This window comes from Thermobia domestica, chromosome 3 (genome assembly GCF_964235325.1).
Source record: "Thermobia domestica chromosome 3, izTheDome1.hap1.1, whole genome shotgun sequence".
NCBI lineage: Eukaryota > Metazoa > Arthropoda > Insecta > Zygentoma > Lepismatidae > Thermobia > Thermobia domestica.
The window spans coordinates 69493786-69509891 of record NC_137456.1 but is presented as its reverse complement, the minus strand read 5'-3'; the positions used below and the strand labels follow the sequence as shown (position 1 = coordinate 69509891).

Genomic DNA, 16106 nt, shown 5'->3' with positions numbered 1-16106 from the left:
GAGGTATCAGAAGCGGTTAAAGAAATAGGGTATAGTAGAGGAACTAGTACACTGTCTACCCAAATAACCATGTTTTAAAGTTGGGAAGTATCGGCGCAACGGATTTTATAGAGGGAGCTGTGGCATATGTTCCGCTCTTCCTCCTCTCTTTCTAAAATCATGTGTGTCGGTGCAACCCAACTCTGAAACATAGGTATTTCGGCAACTCGTAACTTTGAAACAACGCTGTTTTCGCCCTATGTTCGTATGGATTTTTTAAATTGTTTAGGTGTGAGGATTTCACCAGTGGATTTTGGCTACATAATAAATGAACACCCTGTATATATTCTTCCCGTGCGAAGAACAGTGTTCTTGTAGTAAAAGTATCATATGCGTTTTTTTTTTTTTTTTTTTTTTTTTTTTTTTTTTTTTTTAAGCTTAGTGACTTGAGTCAATCGCGTCAAAGCAAGACCGACACTGCATGAAATCCTAAGTATGATATTATCTGTGTTTACGCGAAACAAGGGTATTGAAAATTTAGTTGCAAAATCTTCATTAATGAATAACTTATTGTCGAAAAAAACAGGGTTCTCTTTACATTATGCTACTATTTAATCTGTTTCTATATGCTCTCGCGAACTTTTAGTTAACTCGTTAGAAATTACCATTAGATATTTATTCAAATGTTAACCTTACATTCATATATTTCACTACTCTTGTTTAAATACAATGCTTTCTGTGAGGTCAGCTTTGTAGATATTTTGTTATGCAACAGTAGCTTGAGCAAAGAGTTATACATCAAGGTCTCTTTCTAAATTGTTGATGATTTATTGAATTTTATTTTTGGGAGATGTTGGTTCCAAGATATTCCACAAGTAACAGGTCAGTAGTTTATTTTATTTTTGTGCAATAAAAACATCCGTTTGGTAAATATCTTACTTAATTCTTGAAATTTTGAATGTAGCAAATTCCAAGGATGTACAGGAATATTTATCTATAAAAACACATAGTTTTCTACTTCATTTTATTGAAACTTTTTAAAACATGTTAGCGTCCTGTAGATTCCATGAGACACACATATCTACCCTTGCTACTTGGGATGACTTCGGTCCAATGTTGGTGGGGCCTTTTTCATTAGAGTGGACTGACATGGCTCCTTGGAAGAATCTTCTGCAAACGATTCTGTATTTTTTTATTATTATTATTTTGCCTAATTTACAAAATTATTAGCCGCCTGATGGAGCAGGGAAATCTGAACTTTTCGTTCTGTCCGTACCGTCGACTGTGGCTTGGGAGTGCCTTTGCTGAATCTAATTGTTACTGGAAATTGCAAAGACCGACGAAAACATGCTGGAATTGTTCGTCCAAACTTGCTAGAATAAGTGTTGTCTGGAATCGAAGCGTTGCAGTTTTCAATGTGGGAAATGCCTATAGAAGCAGTATTTTTTTTTTAATTTTAAATAACAGATTAAATGAGGTGTTAATACACATTTTAGAAAGAACAAGAATAACGAAAATGATTTTGTATTTAATTATGTCTGTGAGAACAAAATATTTAAACTTGAATTCCACATTGTTCGTATTAATGAAGACAGACCTCCGCACTTTGGACATCAACCTCATGACTACGCATGTGCAATAAACTATTTGACCTGTTCAAGTTCTTAAGTTTTATAATTTTCTCATTTATTATGTAAGTTAATTATTCAGACATATTATAGCGTAACGTAATAACATTGAAGTGGATAGTTGTGTTTTCATTGATCTTTAGAGGAAACTTAATGTCCCCAAACGAAATACAATTCCGTTAAATAACAGCAAAATAATATGTATTCAGAATAGCAATATGAAAGAAATTTGAAATTACAGTGTAAGTTTATAATAGATTTATAATAGATCATCATGAAAATAGTAATTGTACAGTTAAAATGATTGAATGTATATGAATGAGAACAATATTAAATTTGAATTTACACCGGCGAAGTATTAATGCTCAATGTATTTTATGTTTACAAGAGTAGAATTCTACTCTGAAACCATTACAAGTGCGAACTTGTATACCCGTTGTTAATTCTGAGTAGTTACAGCAGTAGCGTAGCTAGGATTTTTGTTTGGCGAGTTTAGATGTTCATATGTACATATAGTCAAGGAGCTGATATCTAAAAGGCCTCTAGAAACGAAATTGGCACAACTCACACTACATCTAAAGTTTAATACCCCGGTTGATGTCACGTCAAATTGTGGTGTCATTAATTTTTGGACTCAAATTTTGTGTTTTTGTCGCGTGACTTCGGTCACATTCGGGAGTCGTTGGCTTAAAATGTGCGAAATTCCGATTAGAATGGAAAGATTTAAATAATTTTGGCATCAAATGGAAGACAATGAAATGCTCTACTAAATTTGAAGCCAACAAGTCCTGAACGTGACCGAATTCACGTGATCACGACTCAAAATGGCGCCCATAAATTTAATGATACCACAATTTGATGTTACATCTCATGTTTGACATCACAGTTTGGTAAAATGTCGTATATATGAACGCCCTAGGTAGTATGTCACGTCACATTGTGGTATCACTAATTTTATGGAAGCCATTTTGTGTTTTTATCACGTGAATTCCGTCACGTTCGAGAGTCGTTAGTTTAAAATATGAGACACTCCGGCTAGAATGGGGCGATTTAAATAACTTTGGCTCCAAATGAAAGACAACGAAATGCTCTACTACATTTGAAGCCAACAAGTCCTGAACGTGACCAAATTCAGGTGATCGCGACCCAAAATGGCGCTCATAAAGTTATTGATACCACAATTTGACGTTACATCTAAGGTTTGACATTACAGTTTCATAGAATATGGTGTATATGAACATTCTAGGTTGTATGTTGAAGAGAAACAAGTCGTCGTGCTTGCTTCTCTTCTGTTCAGTTTTATTAGAAAGAGGAAAGAAAGATTGAGAAAGAAAAGAAAGATAGCAGGAAGGAGGAAAAGAGGAAGCGGGAAAGGAGAAAGGAAAAAGGAACTAGATATAAAGGATTACTGGGTAATTATGAAAATATGATAAAGGAACATGAATAGTTATTAAAAAGGTTATTCATACTCGAATATTATTACTTGAAGATCATTTCTGAAATGATCCTGAAGAGATACATGCTCCCTCATACTACCCTGCCCTGGATCCAGGCAACTACGCAAGTGGGAGTTGCCCTAACCAAGCCCAGGTGACGAGAAGTTTTAATTTATTTTTTTGCCTGTTATTTCCAAACGTTAAATAACCTTTATCCAGTATTTGAATTTTTATAATGGAGATCAAACACACATTTAAATCAGCCAAGAAAAGAACTAATAATAATAATAATAATAATAATAATACATTCTCACACAATATTCTAACGTAATGATTAATATACTAATGTATTTATTATTATATAAATACAATCAATACCTTGTAGTAAAGTTTGCAACTGGGCACATACATGCGTGGGTGTCCTATTATCTATTCACTCTCACTATATATATATCATTAATATTATCATTTCTCACTTATATATTTATTCATTTTTCTATAACGTCGGACACCCTATACTCAACAATTACGACCAAGACTGTTCAAAGCAGTCTTATTATATATATATATATATTAAAATCAGCACATTACTATAGTACGCTAATCAATACGCGTGAGCTTGTATAAACCGATATTAAATTCTTTCAAAACAAACCACAGTATATTTCACTTTACGGCTTCGAATTATTTGGTATGCAATGAAAATTCAATATCATTAACTATCCTCTTAACTACATGCAATTATATTTTCGGAAAATGTCAACAATGCGATCGTTCACAGAAAACAACGGAGAGAGAGTTTGAACAAAATAAAGCCATATAGACAAACTACAGGTTAAGGGAAAAAGCAAAGTTTACTGTTATTAATAATTCGATTACTGGACTATATAAATGACTGTGCTTTTCAGGAACGTTCATTTATAATGTAATTCGTCTAAATACCTATTCATATGGACTAGAACTAATATTTAAGCATCAATAATTAAAAAAGAAGGGTGATTTTCGTATCAACTAAATCATTAAGTTTTGGAGTAACAAAAACCTAGCGGCGAATAGTTCTCAACCCGACACGAGATGGCATTGATAGTACGAAAACTAACTTTGCACTATTAAATAAACTTTGTACTCGGTCATCGTTAAATATAAGCAATCTACTATGAATTACAATACAGGATTACTATGAATTTGCGTGGCGAATTAAATTTTATCCATTTAAACTGATCATAAAAGATGACTAGTTAAACAATACACTGTCCGTAAAGAAATGAATCATACTTTCACTCACACATCACTTCTACAGTCAACGTACTAAATTACACACATATACATGCTACATCCCACATAAACTAAGAAAGTAAGTATCAATACATATCACTACAATTGTTAAATCATCTTATCACACAGCTCAACTACACATAAATCAAACAAATTACTGAACTTCACCATCCTAAACCGTCTCTATGCACTATGAAAAGGAGAAGGAATAATCAGAGCCCAATTGCCCTCCTATTAATTAAATCATGGTTTTCTAATTGCAGAATTACTTTCAATGCCCCAGAAAGGATATATTGAAACTACTAATGGTAAGGGTCCGTTTCCTGAAGGGAAAAAACCCTTTTTGATTCTTTATTTAGGCCATAATGTGTTGGACGTTCAGGAAATAAAGGAGAGTCCCTGTTCTAACTTACCCTGACATTATAGTAATAAATTTAACCACGAAGAAATCTACACCTACCGCCATGTTGATAAAAATAAATCACATTTACTACATATGCAGACAAAGCTATATTAGGATAGGCCTATCATAACCTAACAGGAAAATTTTGAGGATAATGGGAGTTATCAAGATAAACACTAATCTTCAGAGTGTTTTTGAAAAGATTACAAACTACGATGAATCCTGTCCATCACTATTAACGTTTACGAACATGGCATTCCTTGGGTCGAAGTCCATATCTCACTATTTGTTGACTGTTTTCACTGCAGAATTTTACTGTTCAACACGCCTTTCTGCTTCCAACGAGTCTATTTAACTAATTCATGCATTGTTACCTGATTTCTGGTGCTTACTACTGAAGAAAACCAAAATATTCTTGGAGCAAAAAAACGTGGTGTTGCTTAATGCTTTTCCAGGTAGAGAATGACAAGAAACGCGGCTTAATACTAGAGAGTCGGAAACAGTTCCAATCAGAACAAAGAGTTTTGGCGGCGGAAAATATAAAGAGAATAGAAAATAGTAAAAATTGGATGAAATCGGATTTTGGGAGGATATGGGCATGTCAGAGGGACGAACGGGGTCTAAATTATTCTGCCAAATATCAGACTGGTGGATAATTTCAAGAATTTCTGTCCAATTGCTGTCCTATGTTTCCGTATAGCATTAAAGGGTATAATTTCAACACTCATCCATTTGAAATGCCCATATACAGGGTTTAAAATAAAATAATGTATAAATAAAGATATTATTCCCCGAAATATAATTTCTATTAGATTATTCTGAAGCTAACAGAATAGTACGCGGTACGTTCGAAAAGTATTGGGTCCCTCCAAACAAAAATTTCATTACCTTAACTGTAATGGCACATTACAATGTAACGTCAAATTGTGATATTACTAATTTTATGGACATCATTTTGTGTTTTGATCAAGTTCGGGAGTCGTTAGGTTAAAATGTGCATAACTCCGGTTAGAATGGAGCAATATAAATAATGTTTACACCAAATGAGAAGTAATGAAATGCTCTACATTAAAAAATTTCATTATTTTATGATTTTATTCACCTTTACACTTTAAACTTCACTACTTGCACTAGTTCTACATTTCTACTGTACTACTGATAACTTCTTAAATGTCAAAATGTCATCCTCATCACTACCCGAGTCATTTAAACGTCCATATATGTGTGTATGTGGGTTTTTGCATTCTTCATTTGCCATACAAGAACATGCTTCCGTACACGAAAGATTTTTTTCCATGCGTGGTCAGTCTCTCATTACACAACGTAGTTTGAAACAGTGACACACTGTAAGATCAATTAGTTCATTTGGTGTTGATTCTTTTATCATCCACACGGATTTAGAACACCATCGTACTTGCGCCAGACGTGTTCTTCAGGTGACGGGAGATCTTGGCTTGAAATAATGCCTTCTTCCAGATATAAGATTGATAATTTGTACGCTTCGGGTGTTGCAGCACACCATCTGTTGTTGAAGGCAGTAAAATAACAAGTATCATAGAGCATCAGTTTGAGGTTTCTCACTTTTTGTGAACAACTTACACACGAATGATTCACATGCTGAAATAGTATATTCAGTGAGTGTTATATTCATACCCAACTTGCAAACACCTTTTAAAGGCATTTTGAAGAATCTTTTCTTTCCAATTACTGTGAACGAACTTGTGAAGTCAAAGCCAGTCAGTGCATTGAAGGGTAATAGTGTATCGCGTAGTATAAGACCCAAATCAACATCCAACTTGTGTATCGGAATGTACCGCAGTTTATCTTTTGTTCTTGTACGAAACCATAATTCTTCATATTCAATTTCGCTGAAATGTGCAGTGCATAGTACAGTTACATCTGTGTCAGAGGATTTAATCACGAATTTTTTGAGGGCCTTAGATGCCTGTGTAGCATGTAGAAGTAAACGTGTATATGCTTCTTCATGATCCGATGTTAGAACCGGCAATTACTTACAGTGTCCTCCAGTTGACTGCACTGTTCTTTTCCCATTCCTGAATCTGCTACCATTAACTATCTTCTGTCCTTTCTCTGAAGCTTCCCTTGTGCCATTTTGCACCAAGTGTTAGTCAGACATCCACAGAGATTCACCTTATTTTAAGTATTTGCAATACATTTCGACCACTGTTTTGGAATTGGTGTTTTTTTTTTTTTTTTTTTTTTTTTTAATGTAATCCTAACTCCTAGTCCTGTAGAAACTCATTTTCGGTTACGTTCTCCAGCCTTCATTAACAGTTCATTATATTGATAAAAAAAACAATATCTACTCGCATGCATCTACTAAGACGCAACGCAGTAGTTTTTGTGTAATACCGCTTCTGTAGAGCGTTTCATTACTTCTCATTTGGTGTAAACATTATTAAATTGCTCCATTCTAACCGTAGTTATGCGTATTTCAACTCAACGACTAAACGACGAATGTGACCAAAGTCACGTGATCCAAACACAAAGATGGTGTCCATAAATTAGTGATACCACAATTTGACGTGACATACTACCTAAGGTGTTCATATATACCACATTTTACCAAACTTTGGTGTCAAAACATGAGATGTTACATCAAACTGTGGTATCATTAATTTTATGGGCGCCATTTTGGGTCGTGATCATGTGAATTCGGTCACGTTCGGGACTTGTTGGCTTCAAATGTACTAGAGCATTTCATTGCCTTTCGTTTAGTGCCAAAATTATTTAAATTGCCCCATTCTAGCCGGAGTCTCACACATTTTAAGTCAACAAATCCCGAATGTGATCGAAGTCACGTGATAAAAATACAAAATGGCGTCAAAAAATTAGTGATACCACAATTTGACGTGACATACTACCTAGGGTGTTTGTATATAATCCTTTCACATATATATATATATATATATATATATATATAAACATCAGTTACCCTTTTCGCTAGGTTAAATTAAGAAAAATATTAATATGTTCCGTTACTCAGTCACTTTGTACTATTACTAAAGCACTCCCTGATAACAATCATTTTTGATCATTATCATACGTCTCCTCACTCCTCCTTCCTATGTTGAGTGGCTGTATTTGGATTTGAACGGCATCGGAAGTGTCATTGTTCATCAAAGCGACCCCGAAAACTATGGATTTGGCTGTAATATACAGGCGCTGATCCAAGGGGAAAGATATAGGGCTATCTTGACGCTCAGGTATACACTGGATAAAGGGGCAAACTATGGTTTAGTCCCCCTAGATCATATCCTGATTCGCGAATATATATATATATATATATATATATATATATATATATATATATATATATGTGTGTGTGTGTGTGTGTGTGGCTTGGGTCGAAAAAGGCCAATGTCAATTTTTGGCGAAAATGAGATTTTCGGCATTTTGAATGTCTCTAAATGTGTATTTTGTTGTGTGTAAGAAGGGCAAATGTCAACATGGAGTAGTTTTAGAATAATTTAGCAAATAATGTTATAGGCCCTTGCTGAGGATGAAGTATTTCTGTGTTTAGAAAAGGCCAAAGTATCCATTGCCCTTCATTCAATATAGTAAAGATAGTGTGTGTTAGGACCAAAGTGAACACTGACCTTTTTTGATCCAATATTGTTAATATTTTGACGCGGCTAAAGAGAGAATTGAAATTTTGTGATCTATTGTTTTGGAAACTCTTTTGAGGCCAATGTTCAAACTTTGTACTTATTTGTTTGACTTGAAAGACAGTCTTTTCTGTGACAGCTAAAGGGAAATAAGGTAATAATGTTGTGTTTTTGTGTCTGTGAGTGTAAATCTGACAACAATCTGCTTCATAGTGAACAATCATGGTTAAAAGTGTATATTTTGTGAACATTGCATAGGGTTGGCATTTCGTGGGTAGATCTGGCCATTTTGAAAATCTGGTTAGCCACAATTAAAAAAAAAAAAAAAAACATTAGTAGCTTTTATAATTATGTGCTTTTTGCTTTCAGCCATTTCTAGCCATTTTCCGAGTACAACTAAATTTTGATATAGGCTATTTATCGTTAACAACTTTCTAGCGTTGTTTTGGGACTTGTAATACAATAAGGGAACACCCGTTAAAATTTCACTTATATGCTTGATGTTTCACTTCAAGGAGAAGATTAGCTACATAATTTTCATGGCATTGGCGTAATATAGCGGAATGTGTTATGCTCAAAACATAATTTGTAAGCAAGCTCAAAGTTTAAACTTTCAATAAATGGCCAATATCATTGTTCAAATACTGGTAGAGTTTCAAGATCCAAAGGGCCAATGTCAAAGGATATCTCGGAGATAAGCTGAGATATATTCAGGAAAATGCAAGTATCCGATAGGGCATAAACATATCTTTCATTGGTGAAAGTATGAATTTTCTATTTGCAAGTATGTTTGAAATATTTTCAAAAAAAAAAAAAAATGTAAGAAACTTTAAATTCGTTTTTCTCAAAATAGTATTTTTTGATATATGCCCTTTTAGACCCAAGTCACACACAGACACAAACACACACACACACACACACACACACACATATATATATATATATATATATATATATATATATATATATATATATATATATATATACGTTTATACATGTTGCGATCCCGGTATCGGAAGTGTCACTGATCATCTCACTGACCCCCGAAAACTATGGATTCGACACTGATATTGGTCATTTTTTATCAATTTTGTATATCTCTTCCCTCCTCCTGCCGCAAGTTGCGGGCTGAGTTTGGATTTAAACGGGTAGGGACTATTCATCTCAGACTCTCCGAAAACTATGGATTTGACAATAACATTGGCCATTTTCGATCATTTTTACACGCCTCTCGCTCTTCCTCTCCCTTAAGTTGCACCTTCAAAGTGATATGATAAAAATTATCTCAGGTCCGAACTTCATCAATGTTGAAAATTTGATCGACATTGGTTGTGTGGTTCAAGAAATTGAGTCACAAACAAAATCACTTTTAATTTTATAATATAGATTTTTCAGTTCCCCATAAAACCAATCTACAGTTGGATTTTTTAAAGTGATTTATTTAGGTAACGCTAAGTAAACGTACAAGCATACCGAATCTCAGGATTTTATTCCAGTTCTGGTACCTAAGATATGAGATTATAGGTCCAAAACTGAGCCTATTTAAATAACATGGGGAATTTTTTCATCCCTCCTTTACGACCCCCTAAAAATTAAAAAAAAAAGGTTCACTTTTGGCAATTTTCCTGTCGGTTAGTCCCAAGAAGCTACAATCATGTCAAATTTAAGGATTATTGTCCTACAGGAAGTGCTCAATAGTTTTGGAATATAAAAGGTGTCCCATATAAATAACATGGGAAGATTTTTCAGTTCCCATAAAACCACTCTAAAGCTGGAAATTTTCATTTTTACTGATTTACTTAATTAACGATAACAAAAACGTACAAGTATATCGAATTTCAAGTTTCTATTACAATTCCAAGTACCTAAAACATGAGATTATAAGGTCAAAAAAGGCCATTTTAAATAACATGAGGAATTTCTTCATCCCCCTTTATGCCCTCTAAAAATTGCAAATATTCACTTTTGGCAGTTTTTGTTTGGGTTAGTCCCGGAAAGCTACAATCATGCCAAATTTCAACTTTCAACGTCAACCAGAAGTACCCGTTTATTTTATGTCAGTTCATGTTGTTCTATATATAGTTATGATATATATGCGTTTGTTGCACCAGAATGTTTAGTTTTAATAATAATAATAATAATAATAATAATAATAATAATAATAATACAACTTTCTCTAAAGTAGTTTTTTTAAGTTTTTTTTAAAAGATATTTCTTCGTTGTTTCTCGATTGCTGTTTTTGAATATTTTCTTCGCCTAAATTAACACTACTACTATCTTTTTTTCATCCTAGCCATATTTCTAAAACGTTTTTCGAGTCTTTCTCTGAATTAATATCCTGTTTAGATTTTTCTCCGTTTTTTTTTGGGGGGGGGTTCTTTGCTTACACGCTTTCCTCCCCGAAATTAACACAATTGTCTTTTTTTCCGCTTTAACCATTTTGCAAAACGTTTTGCAACGTTTTGCAATTGCAAAGAAAGTTCTTATTTCGGCACCCCGATCATGTCTAACTCAAGCAAATCTTCTTAACTGCTCTAATTGATCAAACATCAAAGATTGCTGTGAGATAGTCACACGTTACAAGTCTTTACTATTGTTTTTTACTTTCTCCTGTTAACAATTTTTCCTCAAATATTTTCCACCTGCATGAAACCACATGTGTTCGCTTGGAATACGCTGACCATGTATTTAACAGGGTGACTATTTGAAGCGTTCGCAAGGTGTTTTTATTCCTCCTGTGTACGCTTGGAATATGCTGACCATGTATTTAAATGTGGATGGCTAATCACAATGCACTGCAAACGCGAAAGCAATAAAAACGCAGAGAAAACGTCAGCTCGAGCGTACTTGGTGCGTTTCGGAACAATAGACAGCCTGCTATTTAAAAGATGTCTAAAGTAAGAAAAAAAGAAGAGACGTGTTACTAGGGAAGGGGATTTTAGTAATAGACAGCTGTTTGAAAGATGCTTTGTGCAGAGTGTTGGAACTCTGCTATTATAGACCTGGAAATGGCAAAAAAGACCTGGAAACCCCGACTGGCTCACATTATGATTTATAACTCTGGTGAAAATAAATTTACCGAATAGCCACCTAGGTCGCGTTCGCTCCGGGGGGTAACGCATCAAAAACGCGTTCTCGAATAGCCTAACCATTAAACCTTCAACTAACGTAAAGTAATTTTTTTTCGGAATCTCCTTTTATGATCAGAAAGGAATCGAGCCTTTTCAGTATTGCCTGGCTCAGTCTGCAAAGGCTTTGGGTCAAAGAAGAAACATGAAAATGTGATCATTGCTATGTAAAACAGTAGAACAATAACTTCAAGGTCGCCATATGCATATAGGACCATCCTCTTTTTCCTTTCTTCCCTTTGAACAGCAGGAATTTCTAGAAAACTCGATTTCCACACACCGCAAAATGCAAACGTTTTTAAAGAATAAAAACGACGTTGGCGAACATAGCTTGTCTAGGAACTGTTTAGTGGCATATTTTGTTTTTTGAAATAGAGTACATCGAAGGCAATTACAAACAGAAAAAATTACAAACATCAAAGTACCAAATTACATTGTCATAATCCTTTTGAGGAAGCCCGCTACCCCACTGAGTTACAGTAATGTTCACAGCAATTTCATTCTGTACACGAGAGTTATACACGCTAAAACAACGGGAAAATAACACTAATATAGTAGTTAATACAACATACAAGAATACTCGACTTAACTTGCAGCTTGCTGTTGTCACCTAGCGCAGGTTGTTGCGTGTTTAATTGCATGAATAATCGTTTCTCCGAATGCTGCCAGAGACGCACTCCGGCACGGTTTACTCAGCTTTACCCTGCCCTGACGCGGAATAAATATAACTTTTGTTTGTAGTGGCCACATAGCACAGGTAAGTTGCGTCGGCTCCACAGCTTCAGATCTTGCCTGACACGAAGTACATAAAATTCTTGCTTCTACTAGCCAGTTAAAGCCTGTGGCAAACACCTTGGCATTTCAGCTAAACGAATAAAATGCAAGCTCTGACGCGATGTTGCCGAGTGCTAAGGAGTGTGGCTATAGCTAAGCAGACGAACTACAGCGCGATCAGGTGGCAAAGGATAGACGTGGATGTATACAAGATAAACGTGGCAATACCGCTGGTCTCTCAGTGCTAGCAGCATTTAAAGGGAACTTGGAGCGCCGCCTTCAAATGTCAAGATGTTTGTCACGCCGTTTAGTACATGTTGGTGTGTGTTCTCTCTCTCTCTCTCTTTTTTTTTTACACGAATATAATAATTTATATAATATATCAGTTGGACGCAAAGTATCAATCTATATGCAGTTACTTATGAATGATGCACAAAAATTCAAGTATAAGATGTCTTAGAGAATCGTTTCAAGAAAGAAAAGCACGGTATGATATGTGGTTTTGGCACGAATAGTCTTTTTTAAGGCACGTGTCAATTTGCACGTATATTATCAATCCCTAGGCAATTATTTGGACATGAAGAAAAAAATCGAATATAGAATGTTGTAGAGAATTGTTTCAATAAAGAAAAGCGCAGAGTGATGCGTGTTTTTGACATGAATAATCTTTTTATGGCACATCAGGTTGCACACATATTATCAATTACATATTATCATTGTCCTGATTCATCAGTACTCAGCTCGGGTGTTTTCGCACTTACAAAAGCGAGAAGCGTCTTGACTATATCAACCCGGGCTGGAGTCCTTTGTGCAAAAAGTTCTCATAATATCGTTTTTAAAGCATCCTTTGTGCACCATTCGATTCGAACAAAATTCGCACTACAGAGTACGTGTCTCTGAATGTAGAGAGAATGTTGATAGTAGTTTTAATGTAGTTATGTTTGAAATCTGTTGTGTGTGTTATCCAACATAACCACATGTGCAATGTCAGTTGAACCCCAACACACATGTTACGCAATTAAGTGATAAAGTTTCCTTTACAATTGGAGCTGCAAGAATTGGATGTTGTTCTGCAGAATTGCTGCTTGCGTGGGTCATATGTCAATATTCGATTGCTCGTGTATCCAACTGGAGGTAATGTTCCTATAGTAGAGCCTGTCTATTCCACCTATGCCCTCGGAAACTATGCGAACTATAATTCGACCCCACCCCTGCCACCCTCTTACGGAAGAAACCCTCCCTTTGCTTAGGGGAAAGAAGTGAATGATCTGAGCTGTGTTGTCAATTTGTCATTCAGTCGTTTTGTCTTGACGAGTGAAGATCGTAGGCTACTTAGAATAGCTAACAAGATAGAGGATAGTGAAGTCCGTGAAATAATTCATTTTGGCAACGCGTCCGCATCTAACAATTGAAAGATCTCGGCCGCAACAAATTGTCCCTCCTCTTTCGAGGAAGGTACGGGAAATTACATATCGACAGCAGCGCCAGAAGGGGCATTGTTGAGATAGAAAGGCTCTAGTTGTGCCACCCAGAGTAACATTATTTTCACTAAACTTTCCAATGTTATTTTTAAATTCAGTAATTTCACGTTTTAAATAGTAACAAATTATGTAAATGTTGTTCTACTCGAATATCTGCAGTGTTGCCAATACACAACATAACTTGAAGAAAACACGATTTCATTAGTTCGCAAAAATGAACAATTCTTTCTTTAGAATGTAAATATGGAGCTGCCACACCTACTGCCGTTCGCATGTCCATATATGTATTTGCGAGTCATTTTCCATGGATTGTAAAATAAAATATTTAAGTTATATCTGGTATGTACACTAACGAACTTCATTCGTTGTTTCTAGGTTCAATAATATCAGCAAGAACAAGGTTTAAATTTGGCATAAGGATTATAGATGTGTGTATTACCGGTAACAAAAGTGCATTCACACTTACAATATTCACATCCTACAACGTTAGACAGCAAACAATACAGTTAAGGTTGGTTGGTTGAGAACTAAGTAAGGCATTCTACAAGTGTTTTAGTTTGTTTGAAAAATGTCTGTGTAGCAAACGGCAAAAAAATAAATAAATAAATAAATAAAAAATAAAAAAAATAAAAATAAAAATAAATAAAAAAATCCATGCCTCTGCAACGAATAAAAATCGTGTAGAAGATACCGTTTAGTATCTACAAAGCGATTGATATAAGCAGAAAGTCACAAAGAGATCATATTTAACCTTAGATAAGCCAAGGAAAGACAATGTTACTCAAACATTCATTTTATTTCACAGGTTACAGTATTTTGTAAGATCTCTGAATGTTTTACATTATTCGTTTCAATGTTGACTTCACTTTTGTTTAGTTTTCAATAAATCTACTGAAATTTTATGAAAAAATATCATATCGTGCGGGGTGATTTGACTTTCATCTATCTTCAGCAAGAATTTCTTTTATCCGAAAAATCATCACAGTTGTCATTTTTTTAAAATCAAGTGATGAAAGTGGTCTTCGCACTAAAAACTGTTCGAGCCACCATACATGTTTAACTCATGGTATTTATGAAGACCCAATGAGAACACGTTACATCAATGCTCAAGAAATTTATTTTGCAACGTTATGTCACCAGAGTGAAATTTGACAAAGTAACAGCAAATTACATGTTCATTCATAATTCATAGCTTGAATATACTGTTATGTTGTTCGCTAATTGTTAAGGACAAAGATCTACTTTAACTACGTAATACCTTCTGAGTGTTAGAGCACCGCAGACGGCTATTTACCACAGTACATTAACAGTGCTTGTAACGTTAGACCTGTAATCTTAGTTTATACTTGTGCTTCGCTACTTACATAAGTTGTTTAACAGACGTGAAATCGTACACCCTATTAGGACCAGCTTATGACAACCGAATTATTGTATGCTCTTCAACATTTTTTCACGTGAACTGCATAAGGTGCCAGCACAATGAAGTGAATGACAGTTCCAGACAAACATAGTATAGCATTTTTGATCTAAATCAATTATTGAGATCTGTAGAATTTGTTTTGCAAGAATATTCGTGAAACATCGTGAAACAACTATAATTTTAACTTCGTTTGTTCGTATTTTACAACCATTTATTTTCCTAATTTGTTATTGAGTTTATTTCTTCATTATGAAAGTTAATTTACAAATAAATATTCAATTAGAGTTAGTTATAATAAGAATTTGAATTATGAGGAGATTGAATTAATTTGGGTCTAAATGAAGGCAGGCGTATTGTGCAGGTTCGGATTCCACTTTAAAGTGTAGATCCACATCTCATATCACCTCGGTGCTGAACAAGGCGCTAAAGTACAATCCATTTGCAGTATATTTTTACAACTAACGTGGGTTTCAAATATTAACCACTGAATAATTGATTTTAGTCATTCAAAACAAAGTTTCTCCAGCTTAAGTAATATTTAATATTACGTACTTAAAAAATTATGAACATTCAAATAATAAGTTGTAGGTTCATGTTATCATTTAGCCTCTGTGCTGACAAGGACGCTAAACACCAATTCCTTCCTAGTACATTAAAGAAATTATACCAGATAACCACAAATAAAAACTAATGTTGCTCAGATCACTCGCTAAGTTGTAGGGCCATGTCTCATACGATCACGGTGATGAATGGAATTTTAAAATTTAGTCTAGATTAGAGAATTTCTACTAGATATCTAAGTTCGATTCCTGGTGGTATTTTCTTTTCACATAAGATTTTGTTTTCAATTAATACTACCCTTCGTACCTTACTTCCATAAAAAAAAGTTTCTAAGAGGCGGGAGCCGCGGTTTCTTAGTGGTAGAGCGTTCACCTTTGGTGCTAGGGGTCCCG

General features: G+C 34.7%; 1 protein-coding gene across 1 annotated transcript in view; it reads left to right on the top strand.

Moving 5' to 3' along the window:
- Positions 1 to 724: 724 nt before the first annotated feature.
- Positions 725 to 16106, top strand: part of LOC145680481 (uncharacterized) — a 63654-nt gene continuing 48272 nt past the window's right edge. The window contains exon 1 of the mRNA XM_081751055.1: positions 725 to 861. The gene's annotated coding sequence lies outside the window, so the exon portion shown is untranslated. The remainder of the gene's footprint in view (positions 862 to 16106) is intronic.